The 13,837-nt window shown below is 38.6% G+C and overlaps 1 protein-coding gene across 10 annotated transcripts in view; it reads right to left on the bottom strand.

The window, feature by feature from the left end:
- The window catches only part of RHOBTB1 (Rho related BTB domain containing 1), a 144,586-nt gene that overhangs the window by 130,413 nt on the left and 336 nt on the right, over positions 1 to 13,837 (bottom strand). For 4 of the 10 annotated variants that reach the window (XM_074000777.1, XM_065521064.1, XM_005565770.4 and 1 more), the window contains exon 1: positions 13,647 to 13,743. The exons of the other annotated variants lie outside the window; for them this stretch is intronic. The gene's annotated coding sequence lies outside the window, so the exon portion shown is untranslated. Of the gene's footprint in view, positions 1 to 13,646; positions 13,744 to 13,837 lie in introns of those variants that run through there. 10 annotated transcript variants of the gene reach the window in all.

Raw genomic sequence — 13,837 nt, 5'->3', positions numbered from 1 at the left:
CATGTAAAACCTGAAATAGAGACATTGAGATAAAATGGACTATTTTATGAGTAGGACTGACTACCTAATATAAAAACTGAAGGGCAAAACAGTAGTTTTGCTTGGAGGTAGTTATTATTGCCATAAAAACTGTGTTATTCCTAGAAACAAACCTGAAGCTTGAATCAGGAAAACCTTAAATACAAAACCAATAACTCCCAATTGGCAAATCATCCAGCTCACCTCCCCTTCTGTGCCTCTCTAACAAAGACACAAGCAGCTTCTTTACTAAGTCATTTTCTCAACAGTAAGGAGGAGTTTCTGAAGGAAATTGTTGATTGCTGGTGGCTCCAGGCCAGTTGCTGCTCATTAATGAGTAAGGACAGAGCTGCAAAAATGAAGCGTGGACCCAGATGTGAGACAGAACGGATAGCTGCACAGCCCATTTCATGGGGCCGTTCCACAGGGAAAGGAAGAGAAACAGAAAAGGCACAACCTAGTGATTATATCAGTGAAACAAATCACAGCATGAGGCTTCTTCCTTGAAATCCACATCTTTTTCTTGTCTTTCCTGAAACCTCAATTCCCATCTCAAGAAACTCCCCTGAATTTTCTTCTTCTGGCTTTTCTTCTTCTGCCTTCCCTTAAACGTGGACCTTCCACAAGATTCTCCACTTGGCAGCAATTTCATTCACATTTAGAGCTTAAATTATATCTTTTTGGATGCTTTTGTGAACTAGATCTTCATTCCCATCCTCTCCTGAATTTGACTTTTTTCCCTGTTCCTTAAAATCAGTGGCACTGCCACTCTCCCTGGTTCGATACTTGGCATCATCTTCATTCTCTTACTTCCCACAATACACATATCCAATGATTAGATTATGGCCACCTTGCATACAAAAAGCCCTATTTCCCATTGACATATCCAAGGTCGCTGACATAATTCAGAAACTCACCCACCATCCTCCATCTCCCATGTAGGCAATGACCTCTCATCTAATGTATTCCTGCTTTCAATCTCCCATCATTTCCCAGGTTTCCAGGTGCTTCTAGTCTTTTTCTTAAACCTCATGCTTCTCCCCTTGCTTGAAAACTTCTAACAGCTCTTCAACAGACCTGTACAGGATAAACTTTCCAAGCACAGCTTTCCAAGATCTGAGATCAATACGTTTACCACTTTCCACATAACCTCTCTAGTCATTCTAAAGCATCTCCCCTCACTATCAAACCCTCCCCACCCCCTAACTCCTGCGAAAAGTTGTTTCCTGCCTCTGAGACCCTGGTTAGTAGCTTTCTGCTGTCTGAAATACTCAACTTTTAACACACAGTTATATTTATTTATTTCAAGGAACCAAGATTTTATTTTTAAAAAAATATAATTTCAACTTTTATTTTATATTCAAGGGATACATGTGCAGGTTTGTTACATAGATACAATGTGTGGATGCTGAGGTTTGGGGTACAAATTATCCTGTTACCCAGGTAGTGAGCAGAGTACCCACTAGGTAGTTGTTCAGCCCTTGCCCCTCCTTCCCTCCCCCTCTAGTAGTCCCTAGTGTCTGTTGTTCCCTTCTTTATGTCCATGTGCACCCAACATTTAGCTCCCACTCATAAATGAGAACGTACAGTATTTGGTTTACCATTTCTGTGATAATTCACTTAGGATAATGGCCTCCAGCTGCATTCATGTTGCTGCAAAGGACATGATTTTGTCACTTTTATGGCTGTGAAGTATTCCACGGTGTATGTACACCACGTTTTCTTTATCCAATCCACCACTGATGGGCTCCTAGGTTGATCCCATGTCTTTGCTATTGTGAATAGTGATGCGATGAACACATGAATTAATACCAAGTTTAAATACTACCTCCTTCAGGGATCTTCCTGAATCCTTGGTTAAGAATTCATTGTACCCTCCTCTTCTACAAACCAAGGATCCTTAATTGTACCCTTCCTATGAAAGTTGCATTTATAGTACTCTGGCTTTATTCTGGATAGCTATACACCCAGCAGTGCCTTTACTATCAGGAAGTTTATAATTTGGCTAGGGAAACCTTGCTTTAATCACATTTCTAACTTCCATGGGGTAATACTGAATGCTCTAAAAATTATAGGAGATTAAAGCATTTTTTTTTTCAGTCAAATAGCACTGTGAAAGGCTCTGAACATAGGGTTAAGGACACCATTTTAGAAAATATTTTTGAACAATAAGTGACAACAGTAAGACTGTCTGATTTGAAAGACAAAAAGAATGAAAAGAGAAAATGAGAGAGAGAAAAAAGTAGAAGTTGATGTGTTATTTTTCTTTCTTAAAACACAAATTTGACTATTTTATAAAAATCAAGTAAGTAGTTACATCTGAGGAAAAATGTTGCATTTGTTTTAAGACATCAGATTACAAAATGCATTTGAGATTATCACATGAATTTATTTTATGGCAAAAGTATATTTTATGGTAGATTTTCCATGGGGAATGGAAAATGTCTTCCTGGTGCCTGTCCTAGTCCTAATGCCTAGTACATATAAGATAGGTTGATATTTGTTGAATGAATAAATGTTTACTCAGCCTTCTCTCTCTCCAGTTGCCCCCTAATCTCTCACTTCCTCTTCATAGGCAAACTACTGCAAATAATCATAGACACATCTTTCTTCTCTTACCTCCCAGTGACAGCTCACAGCTGTGCAATCTAACCTCTGCCTTATCACCTTGTCCCTGTGCTGAGACAGTGACGTCCACTCTGCCCCTACTCTGGGTGGGGTTCAAACTTTGGTGCTAAAGCAGAAGCAGGAAGGAAAACTGAGGCTGCAGTTCATGGAAGTCCCCAAGCATGTGCTCTGTGATGTCCCAGGCTCCCCCCACCCCCACCCTACACCCCACATAGCAATGCAAGCAAGTGGGAGAGGCAAGCCAGCATTGCTTCGTGACATTTATTTACCCTGGCCGTAGGAGCACCACTGATGGGACAAACAGGTGGGGCTGTGCTCATACAATACTCTTGGTGTGCAGGTTCAATCTTTTCTCTCCAATTCAGATCTCAGAACCTCAGACTGTTCTATGCTCCATCCTAGTTTCTCTCTCTTTCTAGTGGTCACCAATAGGCCAATGATTTTTCTATCTTGCCTATTCCTCAAGAATCTTTTTGAGACAGATGCAAGATGTGAACATGTAAAATATTCTCAAATAGGCAGGATGACAGACAGAACCAGTTACAACTGTCATTTCCCGTACATATCACTTAGAAATTTCTCTTTAATTCAAAAATAATTCTCCCCTGACCAGTATTCTCCCTCCATGCTCAATAAAACACACATTTCTCAGTCTTCTTCTTTCAACTCAGCTGACCCCTGCTTCTTTCCTAGAACGCTTGCTCCTCTGCCCACCATGACCCAGGAATCCCTGGGTTTCCTTCTGTTTCTTTTGCTGTCTTTCATCCTCTGTGGGCTCTTTCACTACTGGGCCATTATGGGTTTAATTTCCTCCAGGCATTTTGGTCTCAGTGTTTTCTTCTATCACTTGCTTCATTATCTTTCTCTAAGCAATCATATCTGCCTCCAGACCTATGAATGTCACGATGAGTCAGAAGTTTATATCTTTGACAAGCCCCACACCCATAATCCACTGTCTGTCTGCTGTCTCCCGTGATGTCTCGAGACATCTCAAACTCAACATGTCCAACACTGAGCTTAGCATCTGTTTTCACACACACGTTCCTCCTCCATTGTTCCCTGACACTTCCTCATGGGGTGCACATAGATAACACAGAAGGTGGCCTGTCAATTTTACCTCCTATATATCTCTTGAATCCATTCACCTTTCAGAAGTCACTAACACCTCATCCTTCTCCTTTAGGCCAGGGTATCACTATCTCTCTACTGAAATATTTCACTGATCTGCATACCTTTCCCCCTTGCCAACCCATATTCCACATGGTAGCCAGAAATATATTTTCAAAATGTAAAATTGATGATGTAACTAACTACAGCACTCCCTACCCCCCACCAAAAGAACCAAAACAACCAAAATCCTCAATCTTCTCACTGGTCCTAGGATAAAGGCATATTTCTTGATATGGCTAAAAAGGCTCCCATGGTGATGGACCTGATAACATCTCCAGACTTAAGCAGTTCACTCCTCTTCTGTACTCCAGACATTGTGGCCTTCCCTCAGTAATTTTTTTTTTTTTTTTTTTTTTGAGATGGAGATGAAGTCTTGTTCCTTCCTCTGTCACTCAGGCTGGAGTGCAGTGGTGCAATCTCGGCTCACTGGAACCTCTGCCTCCTGGGTTCAAGCAATTCTCCTGCCTCAGCCTCCCGAGCAGCTGGGATTACAAGCGCTTGCCACCATGCCCGGCTAATTTTTGTAATGTTTTTTTAGTAGAGACAGAGTTTCACCATCTTGGCCAGGCTGGTCTCAAACTCCTGACCTTGTGATCCGCCCGCCTCAGCTTCCCAAAGTGCTGGAATTACAGGCACGAGCCCCCGCGCCCGACCTTCCCTCAGTCTTTCATGCTGCCTGTTCTGTCTCCTGCTAGAGGACTTCCCTGTGTAGCATGCCTTCTGCCTATATGCCTGGTCTAGTTGATGCCTGTGCATCATTTGGATCTCATTTTACAGAACCTTCTATCTCTCTTTTGTAGCACTTAGAACAATTTCGATTTCATATTCATGTGTGTCATTCTTTTACTGTCTGTCTTCCCTTCCTAGTCCATAGGCCAAATGGAGGAAGGGAGTATCTGATGCAATTCGGTGTCTAACACATAGTAGATTATCAATAGAGACAACTTTTTTGAAAGTGTGAGTGTGTGAAATCAGTATGAAAAGACATAAATTCAGTGAGAAACATGTACCAACCCAGGATTTTTAAACGCCAGGCTAGGAGTACATTTTGCACAGAATTGGGGTCAGTCACAAGAGCACTGAGAGCTTTGAATGGATATAAGAAATGAAAGGAGGAAGATTTCCGTTCTCATTCAGGTTTAGTAGTGGGTGAATGGGAATGATAGGGGTTTCTGAATGAAACATTTCACCTGAGCAGATGCAACTGGTTTTATGATATAAGATGCGTGCTAAGATATGAAGGTAGTATTTTCCAGTCCTATTATCTTCATTTTTGCTACTGTATATATTGAATAGAAGTCATTGCAAGGGGAGGAAAGGAGGACAAGGTCCACAGACATGCTGGGGACACAAAGGAGAGAAGAGATTTCAAAAATGCCTAAGTCTCTGGATTGTAGATATTCTGCTGGATATGCCTTTTTATATCTTAGCTTCTAAAATTCATGTCATCAAATGCAATATAATTGTCTCTGCTTCCATATGGTGACAGAATTCTAGCAACTGTATCAGGATCTCAATAAATAGGCGAAACATAAATGTTGCATAAGATGTTTTCCCTCAGACACATTTTTCTCATGCCCCCAAATCATGAAACACAAATTTTGTAAATTAGAATAGTATCAGTTATGAATGCATTTTTGCAATTATGAGAGTAAAAACATTCCACAATGAAATAAGAAATGTCATCTGATTTTGATCTAACACAAAGGGGAAAAAAAACACATTCCATTTAAGAATGACAAATAAAGCTGTCAATGTGATCCATTTATAGCCCCTCAGAGAATGCCACAAATCCACATAATGTTCTAAGAAGCTAGTTATTGTATTTGCTCTCTCAAATAAAGAAGGCATAGAAGTCCCAGATAGACTCCTATCCAAGGAAACTAAGGTTAGCAGGAATAACTTGCTTTAGTCAATGTCCTAGGTGCATGCCTCTTAAGGAGAGAATGAGAGCTTCTGGCTTTTTACTAAATAGTGTGCAACAATGGAAATGGTGGAGTGATGGAGGGGAAGTGTCTCTCTGCTTGGTTAGGTAAAAAGAGGGACTGTAAGAAAATGGAGAAAACCCATTGTCTTCATTACACAAGCTCCATCTCTCCTTACTGGTGTAATGAGGCCTCCTTCCAAAGGTCTACTGCTGACAAAAATTACAATAAGCCATAAAACCTTAATTATAAACATTCAAAGTGCTAGTCATTTTAAAGCATTTTTTAATGGGTTATTTCAGGCTCAGCTACAAGGGCACATGCCAAAAACAAAACACCAGAAATATATCTCTTTATTCCTTATTACAATACTCAAGCTTTCTTCTTTTAAGAGGCAGTTTCTATTATATACATATACATATATTCATGTATAAGTATACATAAAATATGACCCTCTGCAAGGCATAACTGATTTTTTTCTCCTTTGCATTGGCTGCTCAAATACTGAGAACAAAATTTGTTACTATCTTCTAGAAAGAGTGTTGAATTTCATGACATAAATTTTGAGTATGAATCTCTCTCATGACCCTATCTTATGTTCTTACCCTTATTTTTTTCCTTTGACTCATTTTTTCTTACCTACTTGAAATACATTTTATATTGCTGTACGGTATATATTTTTATTAGCCTTTTTCTATAGGCCCTAAATCCTTTCCAGCATATAAATAAAATATATAACATTTATAGGTAGTCTTTTTTTTCCTCTGGAGGGTTGCAAAATTCTCCAAAGGCAACATGTAATTGGTTACTGTAAAAATATGAGCATTAAAATTTATAATTCATTTGTAGTAATTAATTTTTTGGTGACATTTAGCTCAATAGTGCAATTTGATTTTCTTAATATTTGTGTATACACCTTTAGAGCTGAGGTTCTTAGCCTGAGATCCATGAACTTAAATTGTAGGCAAAAAGTCGTGTATGTAAATTTTCATTAAGGAGGAGTGTCAAAATTTTAATCCAATTCTTTAAGGTAAATGTGACTCAAAAGATTAGAAATTACTGCTATGCGTTTGGATAACACTAAAAAATCGTATCTTGATCTTTATTAATTCAACAAATTGACAAAATATTTGTTGAGTATCTGTGAAATGCCTGGCACTATACTAGATCCTGGGAAGATAACAGTAAACATGTAGGCTTGACCTCTGACCTCAGGGTACTTCTAGTCCAGTAAGGATGAGGATAAACAATTAAAAAAATGAAACAATCACATAGTAATATACTACAATAAATAAAACAAAGAGACGTAATAGAAAGTGAGTGAGATTAGGTGGTCAGGGAGGACTTCTCTGAAGAGGTGATATCTTATCTGGGCCAAGCACCATCTGAGGGAAGAATATTCCATAGAAACGGAAGAGCTAATGCAAAGACCCTATGGGAGAAACAGGCTTGTGAAAATGATAGCACTTTCAGAAAATACAAATGGTAGATCTCCAAGTTCACATTTTCAATAATACTTCGGTCTAGAAATATCTGTATGATCTTTCCTTCTCTCTTTTTTTTTAAAGTTAGATTTTCTAATGTGAGATAAAGATATCCTCAGGAAAAAAAATGCAATGCATCTTATTATACATTAAATTCATTCAATAAATATTTGAGTCTACTATCTTTAAGGCACTGTGGGAGATGCTCTCTAGCAAAACCAAATAAAAACTCACTGTCATACATGCAACTATAATGTACCTTAAACCAGTCTTGTATTGTTCTGTCTCATAAGTTTATGAGCCAAGTAAATTCTAGGGCCCAGACACTTTAATGCGTAAGAAACCCAAAGCTCTTTAGAAAGGCACCAATTGCCCTGTTACAGTTGAAGATAGACAAGTAAAAAAAAGAAACACGTAACGAAAATTGCAGCTAAAAATTCTTTCAAATTTTCCAAGCCATAGAGTAATATTGCACTCTATGGCTTAGAGTACATGGAGTACAATGTTACTCTATGGCTTGGAAAATGCTCTAAACAACCCTGGTTGGGTACATCAATACATTAAGCTGTGACTAAAGATCATAAATAGCTCCCACATTATTAGACGCTTTCCTGAACTAAATTCTTTATGAGTATATTAAAGAAAATAATATACCAGTAAGATGACTATGTTGCTTTGATCATAAAATTTCATGCTGGGAAATTTTTACATGCTGGCAAGTGCTTACTGTGTACCAGGCACCTTACTGAGGACTCAGTGCACATACCCTTTGAGGAAGGAATGTTACTACTTTTATTTACCTATAGGAAGAAACTGAGGTTTAGAGAAGCAAAATGACTGACCTGGGGGAGGAGCCACCAGAGATTGGAACCTAAGCAGTCTGACTCCAGAGCACCTAAGAAATCATTTCCAAAATTAGTGGTCAGCCTTATTACCTACTCGAGGGGAACCTGGCTGCTTTGTAAATTGTCTCTGATAACCTCATTTTCTCTTACTGTTTAAAAGGCTTTGGGGAACAACAATCACATGCTGATTAATTTAAATATTGGCCAAAAAAGATGGCAAACTGCTATTAAGAGTAACATATATAATTTTAAAATGTTTATTTGGATCAGAGTAAATTATTTGAACTATCCATCATATTTCCTCTTAGGAGAAATAATAAAGGGTTGAATGTACTTATTTTTAAAATCTCAGAAGTACACACGGCATTTTGCTCACTTGTTTCTGCCCTTACTGTTTTTTGTTAATGCAATTTCAACTTGGAAAAGGGAGATTTTAAAGCTATATTCAAATCCAGTAATCAATCATTTTCCTCTTTTTTTTACTTCCCCAAAATAAAAAAAAAAATCAGGTTCAAGCAGGTTGCTGAGACTTCTCTTTCTTGAACAATATTGGGGCAGCAGGAGCATGTCATAGTACTTATGCACCGTTAATTGAATATTTATGCAGTATCACACACTGTGCTAAGCACCAAACAACTTCATTTTATTCGCACAACAACCCCATTAGTAGCTTCTATTATTATTCCCAATTCACAGCTCAGGAGATGGGGACTCACAGAAGTTGCTCACACGTCGAAGACCTCATAGCTCGTAAATGAGGAGCTTGTACCAGGCTGACTGACTTGGGCTTAGGCCTGACATAGGAAGCTTGGGCTTCCTATGATTTTCTTATTCTTTCCTTTTGTTCGATCATGTTCTCCCCACTGACATATCAATGAAGACTCTTTATTTTCCAACATGGGCAGTCGAAACCCTTTAAAACTTAAGAACGTCCACAATCCAGTTTTGTTTTTTTGGTTTTTTGTTTTTTTTTAACCTGCCCAAGCTGATTTCTCAGTATTCTGCACTAAATACCCTCAGGGCCTGAGGGAATCTGCCTCCTCTCAAAGCTTCAGATGTCTTCCCACCCACAATCCAGCTAAATTCTGCTCCTTAAGGCCTAGTTCAACTATACTTTTCACAGTCACCTTCCAGACCTTTCCAGCCCAGAGAAAATGGCCTGAGGAGCTTGCCTCACTGTCTACCACTGTAGATGACCTGATGTCCCCCATTATAGATGACCTGATGTCCCTGAGAGCTTCGGCAGCCTGGAACCCAAGGGATGGTAATGTGAGGCCTGTTGGAATGTGCCATGGGGGCATTTTTCTCAGGAGCACGTCCAGAGCTTTTATCAATTTCATTAAGCTTAACAACCACCGCTCAGCACCCTTACTTCTAGAAACTAATGACACTGAACACTAATGTTCTCTGATCAGGAATGCCAGATTTAGCAAATAAAAATATTATAGGGGAGACACAATTTTATTAAAACATGATTTGTTGTGTATTTGAAATTCAGATTTAACTAGGCATCCTGTATTTGATTTGCAAACTTATCCTGAATGTTTCGTGGATATTAATGTTATCTCTCAACTGTACAGAATGTAACCATCCAGAGAACAAGGGACTTCACTATTTCCTCATGAAACTTAACACTCAACTCTTATTACTCTTATTACTACTTATCAATTTATTTTTGTGGTCCAATAGAAACATTTTTGAACATGCTTGATTTGAGGCCAATATCAAGTCTAGTAGCCACATCATGATTACACACACACACACACACACACACACACACACAACTTTTGCTACAAAGGAAACAAATGTCATCATACCTAGTAAACAATTTTAATAATCTCTGCTATTAGCTGGATTCAAACACACTGAGTTCCTCCCCAAATATCTTCTTTTAAAATATCCTCTTAGGAAGAAGCTGGGGAAATTAAAAACATACCAAAATTGTTATTGGATCTCAAAATGAGATCTTCAGACTGTTTGATTGAGAAATCACCAAAGGTATTTGTTAAAATGCAGTTGTGTGGGGGCAATCTCAAACCTATTAATTCAGAACTGTGCAGAATGGCTCCAAGCAATCTGTGATTTTAAAAAGCCTTCCAGATGATTTTTATGCCCTCTAAACTTTAAGAACTGTTTGTTTATAAAATGTAATACTTTAGCAAGGATTGCTGTCTATGTTAGAGAAGAAAAGTTATCATTTTTGTGCTTAAAGATAAGCCACCAATATTTTGAGGTTCAAACTAGCAATCATGTTTGAAATGTATCTTTAATCTATCACACCAGTGTTAAATGCTCAGCACTGTAAATTTTCTATTTGGACTGTCTAAGCATTTAAATAGAATTGGTAAACTAATGATAGGCATTAAAAGGCTGCTTGATGGATTATTAAAATAGTAAATGTGTCACCGAAGTCTATAGAGACCAGAAGAACTTTGAAAATAGACTATACATATTAAGATGTTCTAATGCTGCTATTCAGGATTGGTCTGGGCAACATAAGTCTCTTTTGAATTTTTGAAAGAAAGCATCATTGTCCAAAGCTCCTTACTCCTGTTGACTGTGTGGTTCTCACTATTTTTGATCTCAGAGTGAAAAGAATGCTGGTTTATAAGTCAGAAGGCTTAGGTTCTATAGTTTATGATCTGTTTTGGGGGGCTTCAGTTTGCTCATCAATAAAACAATGGCTTAGACTATTAGCTGATCTCTAAAGTATTGTCTAGACCTAAATTTCTATTATCATTCTGAGCTTCAGTTTCCTCTGCCGTAAAATATGGGGTTGTACTAGGTGCAGTGTGTCCATTTGTCCTGTGTGTCTGAGGGCGGCCCTGTCATCTCCATTACGGCGCTCAGATCTCCGTTCATAATTCAGGCTCACCCTCTCTAACACTGTAAGATCAATGATGCTTCATTTAGGCTTTCCCAAGGAAGGGACAATATATTAGCCATTCACACATGTCTTTTATAAGAGATAATTATTTATTCAAACATACAGACTAAGAAATATGTGCCATTCATCACTGTGCTAGGCCCTGGGAATACAGTAATGAAAAAAGTCAGAAAACAGAGTTCTGGCCTATGCAGCCTACATTCTGATGGGGAAGTAGGGAGGGATGGGGAAGAAGATAAAAACAACAATCATATTAAACAAATAAAAATAAGAGACTTTAGTTTGTAATCAGCTCCATGAGGGTTCACTGAGGGCTGAGATGGAGAAGAACAGAAGGGAGTTCAGAAAAGCCTCCTGGAGGAAGTGCAATTTACTTAGACCTAAAGGAAGAAAAGAAGAAAAATGGGAAGGAAGGGGGTGGAGAAAGGGGAAGGGAGAGCATATTCTGGGATTCTGTGGGAGAAATAGCTTATGTGCTTGGCATCCAAAATCCTGGAACTGTCTCTTCTATCTCTGAGAGATAATTTAATCCAAAACTAGTGAAAGGAAACCAGAGGCCCAGAGGGTTAAGGGACTTCTCTGAGGTCAAATGGCTAATTAACAGAAGAACTCTTCCACACTTCAGTTCAGAATGTGAACTCTTCTTAGAGATTGCAACGCAGCAGGAAGTACCAGACTGTATTGATTCAAATCCTGGCTTTTCTATTCATAAACTGTTCATCCTTGGGCATGAGAGCTTCTTTGAGCCTCAGTTTTCTTTTCTGTGAAACACAGACAACATCTACTTCACCAGATTATTACAAGAATTTAATGAGATATTGTGGCACAGTGCCTAGTATATCACAGCTGCTCCGGAAATGCAAGCTCTTTTATTTTTCACCTAGTGCACTTTCACCCGTAACAACTTGTTGTCAAGTTAAGACAAAGTAGAGCAGAGGTTTAAGTTACTCGGATAAAGGAGGAGTGGCGGCAGAGGGAAGGTTGTGGAATACGGGAATGGAGTCTATTTAGCAACTGCCCATCCAAATTCTAGTGGAGGAAATGAAAAGAAAAGTCCACTAAATTGGACAAGTGTCAAAAAAAAAAGACATCCTCAACTTCATTAAGGTCACAGCATAACCTGCTAGTGATAAATCTAGAGTTGTCTATCTAAAACAAAAGAAAGATCACCTGTATCTGTATTTATACTTAAAAGTAGCATGGAAGAAACAGATTTTACTCTAGGATGTCAGTAAACAGAAGAATGACACACTTTGTTATTCAAAACATGCTCAGAGAAAAATGTTAATATGCCACTAAATCAACTGGGAACAAACCAGTTATCTGCAGGATGTTAAAATGATAGCTGGTGTTAAGGATGCCTCAAAACCAAGCCCATGATATTGGAAGAATCAATAATTAATCCAAGTAACTATACAGATTTTCTTCATTGTCTATGAACAAAACCACAGGTTGAATTCAACCTTAAAATACGAAGAGGCATATTTCTTGGATTAGACTGGAAAGCTATGAGGCTGTTCCACAAAACCTGTATGCCCTCCCTGTTAGGGAATGTTGATGGTTCAGACACACATGAACCAGGGCTGAATATTTCTTAGTTTCAGAAGTTCACTGGGTCCCTCTTCACCCAACCATAAGGTAAATGCCATTTCATATACAGCTTTTTGAAATGCAGCTTACTTTATGATTCTCTGCTGTTGCTGCTTTATGGGAGAAATTTTATTTCAAAGTTTCATAGGATGTGAATTGAACTCATTATTTTGCTCCAAACTCATTGTTTAATTGACAGGAAACATGCATCTAAATCATCTTATATGCATGGCAGAAGCAGCTACATAAATTTAACTATGGGTGGATTATTACTATTTAGCATATTTATAGAATTTTAGATTCAGGAAGCATTTTACAAATCTTTTATTAGTTAATCTTTACACTTCTGAGTGCATCTGACAGGTGGTAAACAATGCTTTGGGGTTTAAATTGCCAATACATGAAAACTTTAATGGGGAAAAAGAAATCTACAACCTTCCTCCTTGCTCCCAAATGTGCCTAGGGCACATTTTTGATACCTATTTCTTCTCACCAGAGACTAAGGTTAGTGGCCCAAGAAGCACAGTTGCACACACTGAAACACTAGTGATAAAAAAATATATAGTTTGGGTTTTGTCCCAAGTCAGGTGGCCAACACCAGGGGAGACCTTCTCACCAACAGCAAGATGATGTGACAGGATTCTCAGCACACATACCTCCCAGTAATACAGCGCATAAAAAGAAGCAGTCAATTTCTCTAAAACTATAGGGTAAACTTAGTTTCAAATTCAAATTCTAACAACGCCACACCTGGTGGACTCACTATTTGAGTGACATCACCAGTGATTACTTTTGAGTGACATCACCAGTGATTACTTCTGTTAAAATATATACATGTGTATTGAAAAATAAAACTCAATTTAAACTAAGAGAATGCATATCTTCATTTTTTTTTAATTCCCAAGTATTAAAAACCAAGCTCGCTTGAATACCAATTCAAACTTTGTATGAGTGCTCCAAAATACCCCAGACACCACAAGGTGTGGCATAGCAGGGCAAAGCAAGCCTCAATAAATCAAAGTCTAGTTCTTGACCCAAACCTTTTCACAGCCCGGGGATTTCACAGCTAACAAACCAAGAAAAATCAATCCCGCATCACCTTAAGGCCGGGCATGAGGAGCTGCAGATGCTGCACCTACTTTCAGAAGACCCCAGTGTGGCACGTCCAGCCCAGATTCTTATTTTTTCTGACTGACAGTGACTTTATCCCTCTAATCTCTCTGGCCACCCGCCTCCGCCAGTGTGTGTGTGTGTGTGTGTGTGTGTGTGCGCGCGCGCGCGCGCTGGGGG

Source organism: Macaca fascicularis, chromosome 9, assembly GCF_037993035.2.
Source record: "Macaca fascicularis isolate 582-1 chromosome 9, T2T-MFA8v1.1".
In the NCBI taxonomy this organism is placed as follows: domain Eukaryota; kingdom Metazoa; phylum Chordata; class Mammalia; order Primates; family Cercopithecidae; genus Macaca; species Macaca fascicularis.
Note: the sequence above shows the minus strand (reverse complement) of the source record. Positions and strands in the feature narration are given on the sequence as shown.